At 35.0% G+C, this 24,912-nt stretch overlaps 1 protein-coding gene across 5 annotated transcripts in view; it reads left to right on the top strand.

Moving 5' to 3' along the window:
• The first annotated feature begins 1,242 nt into the window (after nucleotides 1-1,242).
• LOC150105512 (histamine H2 receptor-like) overlaps nucleotides 1,243-24,912 on the top strand; it is a 116,079-nt gene continuing 92,409 nt past the window's right edge. The window contains exons 1-2 of one of the 5 annotated variants that reach the window (XM_090394853.1): nucleotides 1,243-1,355; nucleotides 1,586-1,784. The gene's annotated coding sequence lies outside the window, so the exon portion shown is untranslated. The other 4 variants (XM_090394857.1, XM_090394854.1, XM_090394858.1 and 1 more) reach the window with 4 other exon arrangements.

Here is a 24,912-nt window from a genome sequence, read left to right on the forward strand (position 1 = left end):
TCCATATCTCTACCATCACCCATAATCCCATACGCGAACCAAAACACAAGAACTGAAGCCAGTGACACATATGCCCACAGGGAAATTCCAAACATTTCAAACCCATGAAGCTACGCCCACAATGACGTCATCGACCAATCACGTCACGATTCCTTATCTTATCTTGATCTTGATCTTGTCACTAGAGGCTCCCCTACTACTCATGTGCATTCACTATTGCTCTACCCAACTTTGCATCATCAGCAAACAAATGAACAGTTCAAACTAACTAACTAACAGTTTATACTAACTGAATTGTTGCCATAATTGAATGCGCGCGTGTTAAATAAACAGATTGGCCGAAATGAAAAGTATCCATGCTATATTCATTCTATTTATTACAATATCTGCCAATTCTGTTTAAAAGACTAAAGAAGGATATTAAGGTAATCGGGAAGAAAATATTTTTAGCCAGTTTATTTGCATACAATTTATTACCACCTCCTCTGATGTCTTTTTCACAGTAAATCAATGTAATTTTAATTAATTTACCTATAAAAAATTAAACTATTATTTAATATTGAGAACTGAATCTCGAAGTCAGTTTATCACAATGCACTTTATATATTTCAACTGGTTTACTAGGTTTTAACCAGAGTTAAAATTGGGGTATGGGGAAAAAAAAAAAAAAAAAAACTTTACTTCGAAATATAAAATGGCGATATTTCAAACAGCGCTACTATGAAATAGTGGTAAAAACACAAGGAATAAATTCAACGCTATTTACCGCACTATCAAAAGGATAGGTGACTATTCGGACTTGACAGAATAGACTTCATGTTAATTAAAGTATAACGCTGACGAAATTTTAACAACACGATTACTTTTCATTTTTAACATTTGAAAACTGTGAATTCTCCATTTGGACCAATTCTGATGTAGTAGATATGACCAAACAAATCTCGATTATTTGATTATTTTAAATTACATTTGACATATTTCCACGTATTAACATATATGGCTAAATTATACTATTCTCTTAAGGTTAAAAATAGTGTAGTTGATTCATAAATTATTAGGCTTCGCTCAACCACTCATGATAATTAATGTACACCTGGATACAGTAAAATTATTTTGATTAAGTTACTGTCGCATGCACCTGTACCATACTCGTCACAATCTGCTTCTAATAAATGTAAGCCATGTATTGTGCATGCGCTGTATATACTAGGAAAATCGGATGGATGTGCGCAGACGAGAGAACGTTGTTAGAATATCCGAAGACGAAAGTAAATTATAGCAGACGACGGAACTGTATATAACTGACGTTAGCAATGGACCAGCCTTTCACAAAATTCGCCACTTCCTGAACACCAGTGAGTTTTTTTTTTTTCCACGGATAAATAGAATATATTTTTACTCTGGAATTTAAGTCCCACTTTTTAGTTAGAAAACGTTAATACAGTAACTAAACAAAAAACGATTTATGCAAAATACAAACTGCTTCAATATAAAACGGATTAAAGACATATAGACTAGTACTTCCTGGTAACTCCCTTCAGCAAACTGTTAGTATGTGTAATTTCCTTACGTTTTATTTGTATAGATCACAAATATCATTTCCAACTCATGTATGTTGAAGGTCTGTTGGTAAATCTCCTGGTTGGTTGAAACATTTAACAACGCCGAACTTTGACTTGTGCGGTTATCGTTTGTGAGAACGTTGACAACCCGAAGACACCTGGTGTTATCGCACTCCTACGACAAATTGAGTTTTGCTTCCTCTAATAGCATACAATACGCAGGTAATGCTTTTATTTATTATTTTTAATGTTTTATAGTAATATGTGTGTATATATATTTCTCCCCTATAAAAGTGTGTTTTTTTCCCTATAAAACTAGGAACTGAAAGTTCCTAGTTTTATAATAATAAAGCAACTGGAAAAATAAATAATGTTTCTAGTATTTTCTAACTATACTTCTACAATAAAGTTCCGGTTAATGCTGAAGTTTGCTTATGATCGAATAGTTTTAAAAACTTTTAAGACTCACGTTAGAAGCATTGAGGTATCAATATTAGAAATGTGTAATAATTTATTCAGTGTTCCATTTTAGTCATGATTATTTAATTTTTAGCTGGTTATATTTGTATTCCAAGAAATCCAACATGAAGTGCCTTAGCGGCTAAAAGACCTATAAATACTTGCTTAAAAGAAATTTTTGTTTGTTTACAGTTTTATCGCATATGGTTTGAAGCGGTTCGTTTTATATACGTGGACGCTTTGTTTTCAGAACGAAGTGTCCATATCTGTGCGCTGCTAGTTAATGACTTGGGATCGCAGCTAGGTACATGACATAACATTTTAAGACCTGTGAACTAGACGGAGCTATGCGTTTATTGCCTGACGCTTCTCGCAACAGTGGGAAGTGGCATTAAAAGTTATATCCATAAACCCGGCCATAGGCATGTGCCAAAGAATAGCTGGGTAAGGGGCGGGGGGGGGGGTAGGGAAAGGGACCAATTTGTATACTGGCATATGCAATTATAGGGTGCAAGCCGAAGGGCTCTTTTATACGAAAACTCCATAACATTCTTTTCCTGCATGTCTTAGCCACTTGTTGACATGTTTACTTCTTTTTTGGTATTTTTTGTCTTTTTCTATTAACAAGTCGCTGATAATGAAATCAAATTTAATTTTCATTTCTCCAATATTGTGCTTGAGAAAATAAAATCCCTATAATATTTAGAAATATTGATTTCATATATTTAATATTGATTTAATTATAGTATTATAATTTAGAAATATTATTCACTAATTGTTAAGAAGGATGTCTCTGTATGTCATAAAATAATTTTGTTTGATTGACTAAGATGATTTGATGTTGATAATACGAAATGGCGATATTTCAGCGCGTGGGAGATGTAGTTGTTTTTATTGATTAGTTAGCGGGGCTATCAGTGATATGTTTTTATATTATTGCCTTGTGTTTCAGATTAGTTTGCCTGTTTTCGTGTTCAGCAAGTTCTACCCCTCCCTCTGGTTTCCTGGAGATATTTCGTCCTTTAGCCTCAGAAACAGTTCCAAAAAAAAAAAAAAATACTTTCACAGCTGATTTAAAACTTAGACCTCTTTTCCAGGTTAGTGAATCGCGAAGAACCCACCAAGGCTTCTCTAACGTCAACTACAGTGTGCTGTTTTTAAATTATTATAAACCGGAAGCATCTGTTGACTTCCGTTTCACACTAACAATACTAATATCGCTTAAATGGCAGCATGAAGGTATCTTCAGGTTGCCATTAACCAATGATAGCATTTAACCACTGACCTCACAAGTTACTTCCAAAACTGCAATTGTGGGTAATGTATTTCAGTACTGTAATGAGAATTTAACTCATATTTAATCTTTTTTGGAGACGCGAGAAGTTTATCTCGCACATTCCTGATTTTTTTTAAGTACTTTGAGATAGCTGTAGTCTTTATGACGATTGGGGCTGCAGTCTTGAATGAATACATGCCTAGATATTAATAAAGTATAAATATCAACGAAATACAGTTTTTTTTTTTGTGTGTGTGTGTGTGTGTGTGTGTGTTAGTAAGGCTGAATCAAAGATGAAAAACTCCGGGATAATTCAAAAGACAAAAAGGTATTACATTGTGAATTCGGGCCTTCAATAAAATTGAAATTCTTATTTCGGTATAAATAGACTGATATTGTTGACGTAATAAGGTACGAAAAAAAAAGCCATTATTATTATTGTTGTTGTTGTTATTATAAGGTGATCCGAATGGAGTTCAGAAACTCATTCGGAGGTGGGGAAATCAGAAGAACAATCCCCACCACCTATTGATACATTCGAGAATATGACGGTGATGAATATCGCTTTTAAAAAGTAGTCAAGTAATCTTGGATCGTCTTAGATTTTTCTGTTCTAATATGACAAGGAAATGTTTAAGAATTCAGTTTCTTTTCAGTCTTATTATTAACGATTTTATTGATTGTAAAGGAAAATGGTAGTTGAAGCCATTACTGACAGCTTTTCAAGGGTAAAAATTTTGGATCTTTAATTTCAGTAGATATTGATATACACGGGTTAAATAAGGCTTAACGATGTTGCATCTATCGAAGTATATGCTCTATTAGCCTCCCTTCGATTCCTTTGCTGATTACGTTTTTCTAAGATTACTTGACTTCATCGTCATACTTCAAGGCCAGATTATCATTGTATCAGTCTTATTTTACTGTTTACTGGGGCATGGAATTCCTTGCATGCTAGTCATTGCTCTGTAACAGTAAAAACACTAGCCAACCGGGAACTTCTCAACTCAGGCGGTAACATTCTGTATCTCTGAATCTCCTTTCCATTACTTTTTTTTCTTTAAGCTGAATATCTAGACAAGCTATGCAATAGGAAATGAGACCCAAAAAAAAGTTGCATGTTAACAGCTGCAAAAGAGAAAAAATATAAAAAAGGCTTGGCTGATCTTACATCATCAAAAGATAAGTGTGTCTCTTGTGTTAGTGTCAAAATAAATAAATAAAAACGGGTGTCTGGAAACACGACGCCATGATGCTATCTCCTCCTTCAGACAACCGAATTTAGTGCACTCAGAAAGTTCAATGGCTCGACGGTTTTATTAATACCAGTAATAAGATTCGCTTAGTGCTTCGCCCAGTTCTCTGTAAACTCATTTACACTGATTGCTCCACATTATATTCGACTCGCCGAAATTTAACTGTATGGGGTAGGCCTTAAGCTCTAACAAACGCAACAGTATTTCAATAAGTTATTGTTACTGACAACTTTACATGATGTTACTCTACTGACAGTTTTCTGCTGTAGAAGCTCTTTAGATCCTGTTCCTGGACGTGTGCTGTCACTTTATAAACAAATACATGATTCCGTGTAAAGGATTACATAATGGGCTGAACTGGAATCTGTCAAATGCAGAGACTCACAATTACTATAACATCAAACGAGCGAGATCAAAATGGACTGCATAAATTAGTAAAGCGACATCTGCATTCGTTCTTCGCAAAATGAGCTACTACATAGTCGCCCGCTGAAAATGTATAAAGATGAACATTCGAATTAATCTATTAGAATTTTGCTCGTTTAATATATTTCAATAAAATAAATAGATCCTTTAATACATTTTATTTCTCAAAGGCAGTAGTTGAAACTATTTTTGAAAATTGGCAGGCAACTATTATCCGTGTTTAATCGTTGAGGGCCTTATGACCAAAAGTTGGAAGTTTGGAGAATCAAACCAATATATATATATATAACTTGTTTAGCTTAATCGTAAATCCGGCCCTGTCCATATATACATATATATATATATATATATATACTAGGGGCTCCTCCCCCCCTGGCGCCTACGGCGCCCAACCCCCCCCCCCCGAGTTCTGGGCTGGTAAGTCGGTAATAAGAGCCGGTAAGCTGATAAAAAAAAAAGTGACATAAAAACGTTTCAAATTTCGCTTATCTTTTTATATACAAATATATATAGAATAGATTGTGTGTGTGTTTACACACACACACACACACAAGATGGAATGGATCCCCATGCGAAAAACAGATCCAACCCTTCCGCGATGGAATGGATCCCTATGGGAAAAACAGATCCAACCCAATGAAAGAGCCTTCACCCCCAACAGCGGAGAAGATGCAAGTAAATATCAGTACAGTAACGAAGATATGAAGCGCCTGTGGCAAGTGTCTAACTTGCGCTCCCCCAGCCCAAAAATGACAAAAATTTTGAAAAATTTAAATGTAACAAGTTAAATTTTTCTAAATGCAATATGTTAAATACTTACTATTAACCCCATCAAAATTAGTTGCAGTGTGTTGCAGAATTTGTGTGTCTAAAACGGCGTATTGGCGAAATTTAAAAATACAATATAAAATAGCGGACATTTATATCTATTTATTTATTTTTATTTTTTACATTTTGCACCCTAAACCTAGTTGCGCCCCTGGCGGGCGCCTCTTTCGCCATGCCCTCGTTACGGCACTGGTAAATATCATCATATATGTTTATTATTGCTCAGAAACAACTGCTTATTTATTTGTAGATAATATTTAAATAAATATATCGTTGCTGAGCAGTTATGCTAGCTATTGCAATTAAGTCATTTATGAACACGGCAGACATTACAATAAAGGTTTGAGAATTTATTCAAATAATAAGCTAAGTTACAAAGATGGTCTTGACATTGTTGACCTAGAGTACTGCTGATTAATCGAGCATATGGTATTTAGAAAAAATAAAATAAGACTATCGATATGAAAAGCATTCCGGAAATAGATGAAAATGTAATTAAGGTCACACATTAAACTGATAGGCGAAAATAAAAAGTGATTTACGGAAGTTCTGGAATGGAAGGGAAACAAAAAAATTACAATTTCGTAAATACATTAGGCTGATAGTTTCTCCGTTGAAAGGTATATTTAATATGCCTTTGAGGAGGGGGGGGAGCATATTGTAATTATACTCCCATTTGCCCGTTTTCGTTTCGGAAAAGGAAGTGATTGCGAAATCACTTCCTTTCCCCCATCTTTTTTTCTTCCCCCCATTTAGACAAATGAAATTATACTGAAGAATTTTTTAACCTGTGTCACTTTCAGTTAGAATGTAAGATTTTTGATCATGTTTCCTCTTTGAAGAAAGATTCCTGGACCAAGTAATATTCTTTGCCGTTTAGCATCATATTAAACATTTTCCTACTTCAACTTCCCAACCTCCACAATAAGTACATTTAAGATACCTCTGATAATTCTGTGGGAGTCTACCCCTTTCATGGGTAAGAATGCCATGAAAAGTGTCCGTAAATCGACCGTCAGGGTGTAAAACAGCGTATGTCTAAAGTCGGTTTGTGTGTGGTGAGAAGAAAGATGGAATCCCTTAACTAAACTATTCTCTAACATTACTCGAGGTATTAATATGACTTTTACAAATTTTTACGGAGCTCCAAATGCCAAAAATTGCATTAAATTTCATCCAGTCAAAGTGGAATTATTATTTTACATAATTTTTAATCGTTTTGTATAATTTTTCTGCTAGAAAGAGTTCGACTGAAACCAAAATTTGAGATGGCTCGACAAATTTTAGCAGCGATCCTAAATTCTAAAGTTCATTAAATTCTAACCCGCCAAGAGTAGGATTATTAGAGCCTTTCCAAGCCCGCTCGGATTTGATGAGGCATTTGGTTGGAAAGACCAAGTTCAAATCCAGTCTAGAATAGGAAGAACCATTTTTACAGCTTTTCAATTGAAGGTCAAAGGTTTTCCCAACTACCAGGCTATCCGGTCAGGAAAACATACGCAATTTACGCACGAAAATGTTTTTTTTTTTTTTTTTTTTTGACATAAAACTAACCACTTCATATCGAAACTGTGGTACGAAAGCGCTAAGAATACAAGGACAGATCTTACGTTTGTAAGTATACCAACTAATAACAGATTATTATTATTATTATTATTATTATTATTAATACAGAGTTATTACTTGACATTATTTCAAAACGTTTTGCCAATGAAAACAATCCGATTTAAACCAAAAAGCCAATCTTGACAAATTTTAATAAAGGTCCTAGTTCGCTTTGAAATTTGAATAATATATCTAAAAGATACTTCGCATTTTTGCGAGGGGGGGGGGAAGCAGCCCTAAAATCAAGAAAACTATGATGCAATGCTTATAAAAATTCCACAAATATTAAATAAAATATTTCAATGATTCACATGTGAAATGCAGAAAGGCACTCAAACACTGAATTTTTTAGATCAGCTTCAAAGCAATAATATATTATTTAAACGACTTTCCTTCTAGTCAAACCATATTCTTAATAGTTTAAGGCCTCAGTGCTTCTTCAAAGTACAGGAAATGTCTTAATCTCAATGGCAGGAACGCCAAATGAGCAGTAATATTGACTTGAGAAATTTTAGTGTCCACAAAAACAGCGATAAGAACCACTCGAATGAACATCACAACTTCTAGAACAGTGCTTCATGACAGAGGTATGCTTGTCATTAAATTTACCGAAGAACTGCGTCAGTTGGATAAAATTCCTATTTATTCAACCGTTACCTGCAAATAAATAATCCTTTGTTTTTATATTTAATAATACTAAAGTCAATTAAAACAACCGCAACAAAAATGTCATTTTTGGATTCGGCAATTATACATGTCATGTAGGTTTCGGTACATCATTTTACTTACACCCTCTATGGAGATCTCAGTACGATTAAAGCAGATCGATTGTTTCTGATAAATGCGAAAAAATATATACTTCCAAAATATCTGATTTAAAACTGCAGGTAAGAGAGATTTCGATTTTGTTATATGATGTATTTATTAGTGCTTTATCTCTCTTAACGCGCTATTTCTGTTAACATTTGTAAATTCAATGAGAGCCGACGAGAGCATATTCGAACCCAAGCCGAAAAAAAAAAAATCGATTCCTTCTAATAAGAGCAAACCGGCTAATAATGGTTATATCAACACAAGAAGCCGAGTAAATTAGGAACACTTTTTTCTTATTTTTATTTTATTTTATTTATTTATTTTATGTATCGCATTCACAAAAGGTTGTAAAGGACATTATATTATTGCTCTGAGTGGATAAGGGTTAGTTAGTCAACAAATTCTTCTGTAGAAATCAGACATGGAACATTTCCAAACACTGGTTTCATACTGGGCGATATAGTGCAACTACTAATAATATATGTATTCTTCTCCCTTTTTCGTATTAAGCCTATTGGCCTGTTACGGAGCTACTTTTTCAAGCCGTACCCGTCCCGAGGATAAGGTGGCTAGCCCTATGTCTCCCATGTCTGTAGATGGGTGTGTTCACGGGGCCGGTTTGCCTGCTTGTGGGAGGAAAAATTCCAGATAAACTGAGGAGAAAAAAAAAGCCGCAGTCCACGCCCGGCTAACTTGGCTATGTCTGAGAAAGATCCTAAGCTCCTGACGTCAGTGATGGGAATCGAACACAGGACACTCTTTTCCCAGGCGTATGGTTGCGAAGCGCAAAGCCACTCGGCTAACCAAGCAGTCTGTATGTGTTATTATTAATGTATATAATTAATAACATTTTATTAATATGATGCACTTTAATGTATGTGTCATGAGGTTTTTTAATAAATCTCACCAGTATCTACACCCCTCTATCAACACTTCTTTGATAAAATGAAAAATGCAACAAATCAGAGTACTTGTCTTTTTTTTTTTTTTTTTCATTGAGGAAAGCTTTGCTTTTAAATATAGACCGCAGCTCACTTTTATTATTACCATTCATTTCAAGTTCCTATAAGCTGTTCAGTACTTGAAGTACTACACGTTCTCAGCATGGGATTCATGATGAGTGTGGGTTATTCTTTTTTCCCGTCATCTAAAGAAGGAAGCATTGATGTTTAGTTAAACACTTATGGTTCAGGCCAGAAGTATTGTGAGAAATTTTTCGAAGCAGTTTCTATACAGGAAACAGAAAAGAAGAACCCCTCTCTCTCTCTCTCTCTCACACACATACACAACATGAAAGAAGAAAAAAAAAACGTGGGAAATAAACTCGGAATTCTCTACCTCCCCCTATATTGAACAGCAGTACCATATTTACGCTTCTTGGTTAGACGAACTTTCTAACGCAAGATAATCTAGATGTTAAAAACAACGAAGCATGTCAAGAAAGGCACTATCGGCTTTTTAATATAAAATCTATAATGGCTTTTACTATCGTTTGCTCATTTTTTCTATAAACATCAGTCATATTGTTCTAGTTGAGCCTATAACCGCTTGCTGGCATAGAGCGCGCTTTCATCTGTTTTCATACAGTTTGGTCATGCATGTCAACTTTTATTTTGTTACTTCTTCGCAGCGGCTTTTATCATAAAAATGTTGTTTATCGACAAACGGCGTATTAAACATTAAATAATACTCTGCTCCTTTATGATTACTAAAATAGGTTTTGGCACGAATAGAAGATAATATTGGAAAAAACGTAAGGATCGTTACCAATTAATAATATTTCTTCGACGAATTTTTGTTTCGAATATCTGAGCATGCTTAAAAGCATAACCACTTCGTTTGTTGACTGGTTTGTTATTTGGAACAGTCGCACGAACGAAAATCAGATAAAATGAAATACGGAAACAAAGATTTCTGTATTGTAAATTTTTTTTTTTGAAATAAATGAGTTGATAAATGGTTTCTGAGCTCTTGCATGTCTTGTGTCAATATTTTCGTATTACCGTGCGTAAGAAAATTATGGCAATACTACTGCAGAATTTTAAAGTAGCTTGGTTAAATGTATTGTTTTCTTTTTCATATTTATTGTTATAAGATTCTGTAAGTTTTGGCTTATTTAGTAACGTGCTTTTAATAACTTTTCTCAATAACTGTTGTCGATCCGGAACTTATCCATAATCCATAATAAACCTTCATCGCATGTAAACGCACCCACGCTACTTCGTTTTAATTAGCCTTGGGGAAGAGAAAGGAGAGGAAAGTTAGTTTACAAAATGGTTCGCAGAAGTTTCCGAATAGTTGATCGTTTGATAAACATGCTCAGGAAAAGCACAGAAGTGCTAGCGAAGAATATTTGTTTGTTTATATTTAATAGCAGCTGTTGTAGTAGCAGAGCTTGTAGCAGAGCTTGCTGGGGAAGGGTGTATCTAAAAACTCCTCAAAAATTACTTGATTCTGGTTCAGTTCCAGTCAGATAATACAGCTGAGGAATGCATTTCAGTGTTTCTAAGTTGAACAAAACGCACTGATACAGCCAAGAAATAATGAGAGGTAAGTAATGTTTTTTTTAAAATTATTTTGATTATTTTTTCCTACTAGTAGTTCACAATTCATGGTTGGAACGAAAATCAGATAAAATGAAATACGGAAACAAAGATTTCTGTATTGTAAATTAATAGTATCAATACATTAACGAAATAATAAATTACAAATAATTTCTTAGTAGTGAATTAATTATGAAGCGATTACGGTACATAATTAGAACCAAACCAGAAATGTTTTTATTATTATTTCCATTGGCTTCATGTGTTCACTCCAATAGTTTCCATTATCACTTAAGAGACAGGAGGGGAGGAAGACTCAACTACATGAGCTTTCTGATTTTGTTGCCATTCCTTCCAAATTGCTGTATGGTAAAATTGGATGTCTACTCTTCATTAGAGGCTCAAACGTGCTACTCGCAAATAATGTGTCAGGCTCTTTTCAAATATGAGCTTGTTGATTAGCTGATGGTTTAACTTAGGAGGAAATATAGCGATTAAAGGAATTACTTTCAAAATCACTGTATTTATTTTATGAGGCATTAGAGGATTTATTTTTATAATAAATTTTTATAATAAATCCTCTGATACATTTTGGACAAATAGACGAAATTTTTTTTTTTTAGCAATGATTAACTTTTTGGAATATCAATAGGCCCAGTTTCAATACTTAGCTGTTGATAGCTGGTCCCAAGGCTACAGATGATTCGTATACATCAGCGGAGAAAATTTGGCAGATAAGTGCCATCCTCTCGTGGACCTGAATCCTAACACGTATACACTGCTTGGAAGGAGATTAACCGACCCCGACCACATGGGGTCCGTTTAACCGTGGTACCATGGTACATTACATGTACCATGTAACGAGTCACGTGTTTGTAGCCGGTATAAATTGGAGGATTATGAAGATGCTCCCAAGTCAGTGCAACTGTGTTCGGGAAATGGCTGTGAGAAGGGAACTGACCGATCTGAAAGAGGCATTGTGATAGGGGATGTTGCAGGCCTATCTGTTCGGCAAATTGTTGACGTACTGGGCCATCAGTGATACCATGCTGAGATGGAAGCGCAGGGAGTCGACTGCAAGTGCTACCCGCAGTGGACGACCCACTGCATTCACCGAACATGACCATAAGGTGCTATGAAGGATAATATGTAAAAACCGCCATTCGTCGGCCAACACGTTGAATACTGAATTCCGGGCATCGACTGGAACACGAATCTGCACGAAACGTTCAGAACCAAGGCTCACAACATCGTGAGATAGCCGATCTCATATCTCCGTACGAGATCGGCTATCTCATTTTCAATTAAAAAATTACCATATTCTCTCGTCACGAGGAGAATCGAACTTAGGCCTTTTCCAGTCGAAGGGTGCGACGTACCATTGTTCTTCCAATTGCGCTACGGAGGATCTTATTTGGAAAAATGTAAATATATTGTACTTATAAACAAGTAAATATACCTAAATAATTATACATGAATTGCATGTAGGCCTGCAATGCCGGATCCCCATCCGCTAGACTATTGGTTGTCAACTCATCTCTGTGTCATAGAGATAACTTGTTTGTAGTGTGAGCAGGATACTTAGTATCCGGATATCCAGACATTTGCTGTGTTGAAATGCAATCCAAACAGTAGAGTACGTTGCAGTATTTGAGAATGATAAAATTTATTTGCTCACAAAGTAATGATAAACTTTGGAATTATTCAGTAGCCGAGTGACATGCCCAGCAAAAGTTGCAAGTGAATGTAATTAAAATGACCTTTAATGATTTACAGTATATAACCGTTTTGACCGTTTTTGCATGTGTTATGTTCAGTATAAAGGTAACTGTTTTGTGTAATTTGTGATTTTATTTATGTAAATTTGGCGTTTGATTTAGATTTTAATTACTGGCAATTTGGCTCATTTAAATTTCAAAATAAATATAGCAGATATGAATCGCCAATGTCATTAATATACAAATTAAAGGACAGAACAACCCTGTAGTACTCCAGGGTGTTTCTTATGCAGTTAACTGATAATGTGTAATAGAAAAATAAGAAACAGTTTGCAATTTTTTTACTTTTATCCAAATAAATGTTACATTTAAACAAATATGTTGCAATTAAATGTTAGTCTGTATTTAACTTAAGATTTCTAAAGACTCCATCAAAATTTTTAAAATATTTTCTTAAAAACATAAGCAATCGATACTTCTGTCACTAAGACCAGTTTTCAACTTGGTTATGAATAACCTTGCAGAAAAGGCTCTGGATTCAGCAGAAGTTGGTGTAATAGTTTTCAATACATTAAATAAATTCATTCATAAAGTACCGATTATGCCATGAAAATAAAAATAATTATTTATTAAAAAATATCGTACTCAGTAAATAAGTATAATTCCATGTATTATATTTAGTGCCATTCCTTCTTATTTCGGATGTAGAAGAAATAAAAATTAAGCTCCGAAATTTCCTGGAATATTTATCTATTTCCCGCGATTTTCAAATCCAAGAAAACAGCCGAGAATCCGGTTTCTGGGAAAGAAGTCCTACTTATTGCCTACGCCCAACTATCCTAATGTGTATGATAATATATTACATAGTAGTATTCGATCAAAAGCCTTTTCAAAAAGACCAGCAGTATAATTATGCGATCACTACACGTATCTAGCTGAATCGTCATTTTTTATTATAAAATACATTACGAGGACAAATTGGACAACCGAAATCAATGTTCCACTCTTTTGACACTGTGCCAGATCACTAAATAAACAATGTTAAAAGATATCACTAAAAATGCTTTGCAATTATTATTTTTTTACTTTTCTAAACACACACACACACACACACACACACACTAAGAAATGTTTTATTTCTTCTTCATTTATTCATTTTATAATGGATCTAACCAGCTATGAAATAGCTGTTTATATCCATTCACTACTTATCATACAAATGAATATCTAGACACAGCTAAAATTATCTCCTGGATCGTAGTAAATGTAATCTCTCGACCAGAGAGAAATCTTCCGCTCTGAGAGTACAAAAAAATCCAATATGACAAAAATAACTTAAAGCTCTATCTGCCTATCACAAGCAGAAAATAAATAGATAAATAAATGAATAAAATAGCATAAAAAACAATAAATCGTTTAAGGAGGATTTACTTTTATTCACCAAAGGAAGGAGGTTAGTCCATTGGCCGCTAAACTAACTTTTTGAAGATCGGTTGTCAACCAATCACCAGGAGTTGGTGATTGGTTGACAACATAGGGAAAAAAAAGGCTTCCGAGGAGGAGAGTACGGCAGAAACATGCCACCATTTCGTGGTCTCTCATCACAATACTCTTATTATTATCTGTAATAGTGTAAGAATCGTCTTATTCGGTATGTTACTTGGCTATTGAATCGCGTTGAAGAATCATTGTACGAGTATGAGGATAGACAAAGCATAAGATACGAAATATGGAAATGTGAAACTCTAAGCAGAAATGAAAAAAAAAAAAATAAAATAAAATCATTTTTGTACGTTTGTGTATTATTTACGAGTCTCATACGTAGAAGAAAAAGTTTTCTCTTTGCTAGTTGAATACTCTTCATAAGACGGGTTATCATATCAGTATATGATATGATATACTGATTTAAAATTATTTTTTATTTGCAATGCGGTATCTGGTAACTGGAGAGCAAGACTATAATATGTGATATCATATATTATGATATGATGAAGATTAATTAAAGGATTTAAAAGGATAGATACAGTAGAGATTTAATTTCTTTTGTATTTAAAACTAAGAACTTTTATTGTTAAAAGACCATAAGATTTAATGATTACAAATACAAAGCGCTAACAAGTTTCACTAGCCACTATCTAGCATTTTCAAGGCTGTACCTGGTGTGAAAACAAATGCATTAAGTTACATGTAAAACATACACTTTAGTAACTGCTAGGCCGTTACATTTGATCATTCGTGTTTGATGGCGTGCATGCGTTCGAGTGCTTCAGTCAGAATCCGGTACATGACCACGTGTTGTGTAGTTTTTCGCATATTGTAGTTCTGTTGAGCTGAGAGAATTGATGAGATATTTCCATGTGTCTTTAAGAATAGCACCTTGATTTCTATTTAAATTATTGCCTGTGCGTAGCACCACTGCTGCTTCTTTGAAAGTTCTGTGTCTGTAGTCATTCTCGATGTAAGGCATAGAACTGTTTTTCCAATCTATAACGTTATTTGATGTTGAGAAATGATGAGCTAAACCAGATGTGATGATTCTATTGTGATTACATCCCCACATGTTCCTTCTGTCTTATTTCAAAACTTCTAGAGGTCTGTCCAATGTAAGAAAGGCCACACGTGCATGGAATTTCATATACTCCAGGAAATTTGAAGAAATGTACCTCATCTTTGGGTGATCTTAAGACTTCGTCTAACCATCATAGATCACAAAAACACAGCATCATCCATATGCTCCGTAATAGAGCCTTCAGGTCTATTTCGAAAGAAGTTGATGTACAGAGAGAACTGTCACAAATAGCTAACACTCTATCTCTGAATAGATACCCTTCTAACATTTTAAACAAATTGCTTTTTAAAGACAACCCGCAACAACGTGGAACGGAGTCCCAATCAAAATCAGACAAGTCTTAAGATCACCCAAAGATGAGGTACCTTTCTTCAAATTTCCTGGAATATATAAAATTCCATGCACGTGTGGCCTTTCTTACATTGGACAGACCTCTAGAAGTTTTGAAATAAGACAGAAGGAACATGTGGGGGGGGGATGTCAATCACAATAGAATCATCACATCTGGTTTAGCTCATCATTTCTCAACATCAAATCACGTTATAGATTGGAAAAACAGTTCTATGCCTTACATCGAGAATGATTACAGACACAGAACTTTCAAAGACGCAGCAGTGGTGCTATGCACAGGCAATAATTTAAATAGAAATCAAGATGCTATTCTTAAAGACATATGGAAATATCTCATCAATTCTCTCAGCTCAACAGAACTACAATATGCGAAAAACTACACAACACGTGGCCATGTGCCGGATTCTGACTGAAGCATTCGAACGCATGCACGGCATCAAACACGAATTATCAAATGTAACGGCCTAGCAGTTACTAAAGTGTATGTTTTCATGTAACTTAATGCATTTGTTTTGACACCAGTACAGCCTTGAAAATGCTAGACAGCGGCTAGTGAACCTTGTTGGCTCTTTGTATTTGTAATCATTAAATCTTATGGTCTTTTAACAATAAAAGTTCTTAGTTTTAACACATTAGACCAAATATGAACAGTTTAACTTCTCTTGTATTTATTATTTTGTAGTTTAATTCATGGTAGCAGGGAGAAGAACTGGGGATCATCCTTGGTAATTAAGTAAGAATGAAGTTAGCAGTGGCGTAACGTGCCCATTTAGATTGGGTGTGCTGTCGTGTGACTTGTGCAACCCGCACATAAAGTTCACGTCAATTTGACCGTACGATTGCATTTTTATTGATGTATGAAAGTTTTAATTGTGCATAGCACATCACCGCTCATCTTAATCGGTCTAATGCAATTAATTTTAGGGTAATTTTGAATACTCTAATTTATCAATTAATATAATTTTAAATATGGAAAGCATAAATCAAAAACAGCAACTCATGACAAATAAGAACGTTCGGTTGTATTGGTTGATATAATAAACAATCAAGCCACTGATATCTGGGTGCTATTGTCTCAGCGCGCACCCTGCCTCGCCTTCTAGGCCGTTTAAAACCATTGGAACGCTAAGAATTTGACACGCGCCATCTGCACGTCTCTTTAAAGGGCTCGAAGGTGTCAGTATTAGTGACCGCACACCCGGGCTGTTAAGGCGAATGTGATGAATTGCTAATGCATCGAAAAGTGCCCAACCCCCCTTCATGAAGCATTAATATAGCGTTTAATTTTAGGAATCACCGAAGCCAGGAAACAGGGAATAAATGCAAAAATATAATATCGGTGATATTGCTATTCTGTGGGTGTGTCCGCACACCTAGCATACCTGGAACATTAGCTTAATTATTCATTTTTGCCTTATATTATTCAATGCGTATATGTTTTTTTGTCACTGTTGGTAATGATCAGACAGAGCGCACACTATGATAAGCTGAAGCATAAAAGGCGACATTAATAACCGTATACATCAGTTTTGGCAAACAATCTCAGAAGAGCGTCGCATCAGATGGAAAAATATTCCAAAAGTTCAGATAATGTGGGATGATCTCATTGAAACAGTGAAGTATGTGATTTTTCGATCCCTGACAATTTTTACTGATTAATAATGGAAAAGTAAATATTATTAATTCGTAAATTACTGTGAAGGATTAAACTTTTTCTTTTCTTTCAATATTCTTTCAAAATTTGGTTTACTTGTGGAAGCTGAATTCAGGAGGGGGAGGGGCATCCAACTTACTTTTGTATTTTGTTTTTGTCGCAATGGAAAGTGAAAATTCGCTTTCTCACAAATATGTGGTACTAAACGGCAACAAACAATGAATTGCTTTTTCAAATAAAATTGGATATTTTAAGTCACACCAAAACTCGTTTAATGAAACTTCATTGGCTGTTTAATGTTAGGGCGATGAGATTTTCATATTCTGAAGTAGATAGTTCCCGGGGGTTTTCTTTAATATTGAAAGGACTGAAACTCAATAGTTCTATTAGTAGAGGGGAAGTATTTTTAATGCCACATTTATTGATTTTAGTTGACAAATAATTTTTTTCGAATTTCCTCGTCAATTTCACAGTTCAATTTCTGTAAAAAATCATTTAAGGTTGAAAATGAATCCATATTATTATTTTTTTCCAACAGACATGGTCCAGTATTGTAACTTTCGTAATAATGATCATAATTTATCTTTTGTGTTGAAAATATTTACATTTTTTCCTTGAAGAGAGAGAGAGAGAGAGAGAGAGAGAAACATAATTCACTTTTGTAAATATATCCGCCAGATAAGAATTTGATTCAACCAAATATTTCTAAGAGATCTGTTAATAGAAATTTGTCACTGTGTAAGACTATGGTGAGCTCTTCTCGTAATTCGAACAACTTGACAAGAACTTTGTCACCTGACAGCCATCTAATTCTAGTGTGTACTAGCAAAGATGCATGTTGACTGCCCATCTCTTCACGTATTATTTTGAATCTTGTTTTTAATGGCCGTGTTTTCACAAAATTAATCATTTTCACTGCTTCAACTGAAATAGATTTTAAAGATTAAGGGATATTTCGAGCAGCAGTGCATGTCACTATGAAGAACACAGTGACTACTCATACACGTTTTAGCAACATTTTTAATTCGTGTTACTGCCCCTTTCACAGGCCCTATCATTGACTTCGCACCATCGCTACAGATATCGACACATTTCTCCCACGCTTCTTCATAAAATCATCGATACATTTAAATATCATTTCTCCTGTTGTGTTGGTTTGTAAATTTTCACAGAGCAACATGTCTTCTTCAATAGAATTATTGTAGCAATAACGAACGAAAAAAATTATAAATTGATAGGTGTGCAAAGTCCGTTGTCTCATCTAATCGTAAATGACTGAAGTCATCACATGACTGAAGTCTTAAAATAAGTTTCTACCCAATATCCTCAGCTTTAGTTTAGTTTAGTTTTGTCAAGAGACTCAAGTTTTCTTTAAAAAATTGACATCTTTTATATATATATATATATATATATAGGGTGTTCGGGATAAATTTGACATATTTATAATTAATTATATTTTTCCGTAAGTTACATGTATTAACACACACTTCTCGTCATTTAAAAGTTTGGAACATTCTTCATTCATATACAAGATGTCAGAAAGGATGGATAGCTGGAACCCACCTGAATCATGGAAGAGAATAACTTGTATCATGATGATTCGTGCCCGCCATCAAAATAAGGATATTACGACTGCTGCCCAATGCTCCCTGAATACAGTAAAAACAATCAGGCATGAACTAGAGACTTGCAATGGTGACTACGAGGATGTAGCAAGAAGAAAGATCCCTAGCAGACGATCTGATTGCGTTCGTACAGCAGAATTCCTCGCAAATCTGCAGGAACAGGTGTTGAAGAACCCTGGCATTGGAATTCGGGCTTTGTTCGTGGAGTTGCTAACTGTAGTCAAGCCCTGGATAACGAGGGTAGCCAATGGTAGGCCGTATGTATGGCAGCAGGATTCGGCCCCTTGCCACACCTCTGGGAAAAGTCAAAAATGGTTGTCTGAAAATTTCTACGACTTCACCAGTCCAAATGTTTGGCCTCCAAACTCCCCAGACCTTAACCCCATGGATTATTTTGTATGGGGCGCAGTTGAAAAAGACACCAATCGCACTTCCAGTAATACAAAAGCCCAGTTAATGGATAAAATTAAAACAGTTTTTGCGGCCCTTCCCAGGGAGACTGTAGCATCAGCTTGTTCGAGGTTCCGAAGCAGGATTGAAGATGTGATCGATGCTAATGGTGGTTATTTTGAGTAAATCTTGTTGATAGTATTGTAATTAACTCTGCCTGTAATGTTTTTTTGTCAATTCATTAAATTTAATAGATACAAAGAAGATTTTCTTTTTCCTTACGAAACTGTCAAATTTATCCCGAACACCCTGTATATATATATATATATATATGTGTAGAAAGTATTTTACCTTGGGTATAATAAATGTTAAGAATACCAAGCAATTTTTAAACCTAGTTTTCTTGGAAATGGAGTAAAACCAGGTTTAAAAATTGCTTGGTATTCTTAACATATATGTATATGTATGTATATGTATGTATATGTATATGTATGTATATGTATATGTATGTATATGTATATGTATATATATGTATATGTATATGTATATATATATGTATATGTATATATATATATGTATATGTATATATATATGTATATATATATATATGTTAAAGATACCAAGTTATTTTAAATATAAACCTGGTTTTTTACTCCATTTCCCAAGTAAGAAAACAGACAAGTCAGTCAAGTTCGCGCCTGCAAGTGTTGCAAGTCTAGCTGACCCTGCACGTAGTGCAAGTCCAAGGCAACTCGTGGTAAAGGTAGATATTTCTTAATTCTTAATATTTATCCTTAATGCAAAGCACATCTCATGGAGGAGATGTATGATGCTTTGTATTAAAGGCAAAGGGCCACTACCCAGACCGGTTTCGACCTTTATTGAGGTCTCATCAGTGGCAGCTAGGCTAAGAAATACTAAGTTTTAAGTAATACAGAGCTTATAAATATTTTACCAACACAAGTTACCATAAGGTGCTTTGACTTTATTAAATAAAAATCTCAGGATGAGAGATAGATGTAGAAAGTTTTTTACCTTGGGTATAATATATGTTAAAGATACCAAACTATTTTAAATATAAACCTGGTTTTTTACTCCATTTCCCAATATGTAGAAAGTTTTTTACCTTGGGTATATATTATGTTAAAGATACCAAGCAATTTTATAATCTAGGTTTTTTAATCCTTTTTCCCAAGTAAGCAAACAGACAAGTAAGTTAAGTTTACGGCTGCACGTAATGCAACACTAGGGCAACTCGTGGTAAAGGTGGAGCAACCTATGATCACTTTCCTTAGAATTTTCCCCTAATGCAAAGCACATTTCCTTGCAGAAATGTATGATGCTATGCATTAAGGTAATGGTCACTACCCATACCGGTTTCGACCTTTATTGAGGTCTCGTCAGTGGAAGCGGGAGTCAGTGGGAGCCAAGCCAAAAATTGCTTGGTATCTTTAACATAATATATATCCAAGGTAAAAAACTCTACATATTACTCTCATCCTGAGATTTTTATTTAATGAGGTCAAAGCATCTTATGGCAACTTGTTTAGGTAAAATATTTATAAGCTCTGTATTACTTCACTCTTGGCATTTTTTAGGTCTGGCTCCCACTGACGCAACCTCAATAAAGGTCGAAACCGGTATGGGTAGTGACCATACATTTCTGCAAAGAAATGTGCTTTGCATCAGGGGAAAATTCTAAGGAAAGTGATCATAACTTGCTCCACCTTTATCACGAGTTGCCTAGTGTTGCACTACGTGCAGCCGCAAATTTGACTTACTTGTCTGTTTGCTTACTTGGGAAAAAGGATTAAAAAACCTAGCTTATAAAATTGCTCGGTATCTTTAACATATATATATATTATTATTATTATTATTAAGAGAGACCGCCAGGGAGTCAGAGACTCATCGAGGGAGGCCACATACTACACACACACACACACACATCTATCGTACTTATTCTTGAATTCATTCACACTGCATGCACTCACAACATCCAATGGCAATCCATTCCAATCACGCACCACCCTCTGAGAGAAAAATCTGGCCCTTACACCCTTCTTGGCAGCCTTCATTCTCAGCTTCCAATAATGCCCTTGGAAGCTGAGAATGCATATATATATATATATATATATATATATTCTGAATGGTTTGTTTAAAAATGTCTGCGCAATTGAGCTGGTGCTAACGAACTATTTGATAAGATATTATTGCATAATATACATATCAGGGGCCTCGGGATTTCCTGTGGTCGTGAATTCGAGTAATAAATAACTCGAGTCGTATTTACGTGTTTTATGACTTAGCGGTGTTTTAGTATTGACAAACAACACTTCCCTTTTTCTCCATTCATCTGCTATACAAGTAATGTTAGTGCCTTGATTTGTATTTTCATTAGTATCCGCTTTACCAGTCTCTTTGTCACTAGAAACATGTGAACCGCTTGCTACACTTTTTATTTAAAAGTCCTTCTCTCAACTAACGATCCATGATATTTTAATTTGAGGTATAATACACATTCGTAATATTATGAATTTATTTGTATATGAAAAACATATGAGACATCACAAAATGATTGCGGTGCAAAAACACTACCGGTTTATGACTAATACTCCTGATCGTACGCTGCGCCCCGCACCTCACTTCAGATGATTTCATCAGGGGATATGACTCAACTAGTGGTGGGAGAATCGAATGCACGTATTCATTTCATTCATCCTGAGAACCTCTGGGTTAAAGAAACTCCAACATGAATGATAGGATCATTCTTCTTCTTCTTCTAGCTTTACAACCCTTTATGAGTTTTAGCTGGCAAAATAATTTTTAGCCGTTCTTTTCTTTTCTGTGCAATATTCGAATGATAGGATCATATTGAGTAAATTTTGAAGTGCGATATTCCTAGCTTTACTTTTCTTCAGTGATTAGCTTAGCCCATTTTTGACTCATCAGAGGGTGGCCTTGTATGTCTTTGTCATTCCATCTAAATCTTTTTTCTTCATATGAGAAACAACTTCCAGGAGTAAAAGACGGAAAACATTACTTTGCTGCTAGCCTGCAATCGATCAACTTTCAGATAGAGATTTCTGTTTGTTTTATTTTTTTTTAATTCTTTGAGCAGAATCGAATATTCATCTTTTAAGGAGTTTGAAAATTCGGAAATTATTAAGTCATTTTCTAATTAAGCTCACAACACATTTGTGTGTTGTACGCTTATTAGATATAATGTGCAGTACTCGTTTTGCTAATCTTGTTTGCTTTATTTTCTCGTAGTGGGTGTTTTACAATAGACGTGTAGCGAATACTTATTATGAATATTATGAATGTTATTTATTATAATGCCTTATTATGAATATTAATTAGTTCAGTGTTCTGTTTCATAATTGATGGGTTAACAACCTTCTATTTAAAAAAAAGAAAGAAAGAAAGAAAGAAAGAAAAGACATAGATAATCATATCCCCTGGCAGCTTTGCGCGCGATGTTCTATTAAAAAAAAAAAAACAACCCTCGTGTTATGTTTCGTTGTCAAGGTGACAGCAAAGTATATGCATGCTCTTCTAAGTAAGTATATTAATATGCATTCTAGGATTCAAGTTAATAATATGGGTCGGTTAGGTTATAGCAGATGATATTTGCCGTCGAAGCAATTGTAGTCCTGTAGCAGTTCCCCGTAAAAGAATTTTTCGTAACGCTAACAGATTGAAGCATGGATCTGAAAATATTACCTAATCGTTGTATAATCAGCGGGGTTCGTAATAATTTAAATAACGGTAATCATCGGGGAGGCATTATTTAAATTAAATACTAAAAATAGTACAGAGGGTAGTTTAGTTTTTAGAATTCATACGCGATTGTAGCAAAGGAATAAAGTAATGCGTTGTACGCTTAATTAGTATTATAGTCTATCATAAATCAATAGACTATAAACAAAGGTATGATTGGGTGGCAAAAACTATATACTGGAGCTTGTGTAGGAAAATGGTTCCAAACTTGCAAAACCTTTTGCCATACCAGGATAGTAAAGTAGAAGTTTATGAAAAACTGACCAAGTATAAGGATCTGGAGATTGGAATGCAACGAATTCGAACAAGAACAATGCCAGTTGTTATAAGAGCGCTAGGAACAATACCAAGAGCATTTATGCCTGGAAAAGTTGAGCCCTCCAGATGTAACACCATCTCAACTCCAGAAAAACAGCACTTTAAGGGATATCTCACATTTTACGACGATATCTAGTCGATTCGTCGGTCTTTGGATAAGAACTGGATTGGGCTCGTTTGCCATTCAAATATGCTGTTTCTTGTTACTCTTTGACTGTGAACTCTATTAATTGAATATAGGAATGATAATAATAATAAAAAAACTTGTTTTCAGGAATGCTAAACAAATACCTTACCGCCAAGTAATGATTATACCCCTTCTTGTAAAAAATTGAAGATCAGTCGCACATAACTCGAGGACACTGATGATCATCACAGTGAAAGAACCTATAATGGTGCCCTTAGTAACAAAAGCAAATGTAAAATATTGAGAATGTGTGTGTGTGTGTGTGTGTGTGTGTGTGTGTGTGTGTGTGTGTGTCTAGAAAACTCCGAATTCCAGAACAAAATGAACGCTGCATGAACATTAACTTATTCACTGACTTGGCAAATACAAAGTTACTTTTATTCTCTACTCTTTGTTACCTTGCAGTTTGTTAATTGTCACAGATTATCGCAGAAGTCGCCTCGCGATAGTTGAGGCGACTTCTTTTCAGTTTAGAAAGGCTTTCATTCCATCTAGAATGAAACAACCTCATCCACGATTCGCAGATGGATAAGTACTGTAACGGGAATAAAAACGTGAAACAGAAATATCGCCTTTGTTTGTGTATAAGATGCTTGCTTATTATTTGGAAAAACATTTTATTATGCTTGGAGAAGTCTGAGACAGCATGTAGTTTACAAGAGTTACTGATTCATATACCATTCCAGCCAGACACATGTCCAAATATGTATAATGATGATTTCAAAAGTTCTACACACTGTACTCCTCTTGTCAAACCAAACATCTATTAAACAAAATACATTTATAGGCCTTTTCTATACTTCCCAACATTTTGGATAAATCTTGTATTCCTGTCTGCAGACCTTTTTTGTTGATACGTGTGTGAAAAGTCGGGTCACTTCAGCAAAAACTTCAAGAAACGTTTCCTATGGCGTGAATTGGCGTTGTGTAGAATAAGGACACCTTGTCCTACACAACAATCAGAATCTGTGAGAACAGAAGTTGATGAATTGGAGGTACTTAGGATATTGCAGAATCCGAATGTAAATACAGCTGTGGGATTGGATGGGATATCGACTCGCGTTTTAAGAGAATGTTTGCGTAACAGGGGAACTGGCGATGCCTTTGACTAGGCTGTTTAATTTAAGTCTTAACTCAAGTCCCGAGAGAGAGAGAGAGTGGAAAGGGAACAAAACAATTCCTTTGCATAAAAGGATCTAAGTCTGTGGTAGCAAATTATAGACCGATCAGTATCTCGGTGATGGTGGTAAAAGTACTGGAAAAGCTGGGTGAGTAAGAATATGATACTGCATGAAGGGCAGCATGATCGCAGAGGCGTTTGACAGGATACCACATGGAACTCTATTACGCAAACTGCATTAAATGCGATGGATATAAAATTGGTGATATGGACACAAGGGTGGCTGATGGACAGATACCAAAGAGTAGTATATGAAGGAGCAGAATCCAAGAGAAGGCAAGTGACTAATAATGCGCCACAGGGCTGTATGCTTAGGCCACTGCTGTTTAATTTGTACATAAATGATACAGAAAATCATTTGAAAGGAAATAT

Source organism: Typopeltis vanoorti, chromosome 6 (genome assembly GCF_054136105.1).
Source record: "Typopeltis vanoorti isolate ZY-2024b chromosome 6, IOZ_Tvanoo_1.0, whole genome shotgun sequence".
NCBI classification, from domain to species: domain Eukaryota; kingdom Metazoa; phylum Arthropoda; class Arachnida; order Uropygi; family Thelyphonidae; genus Typopeltis; species Typopeltis vanoorti.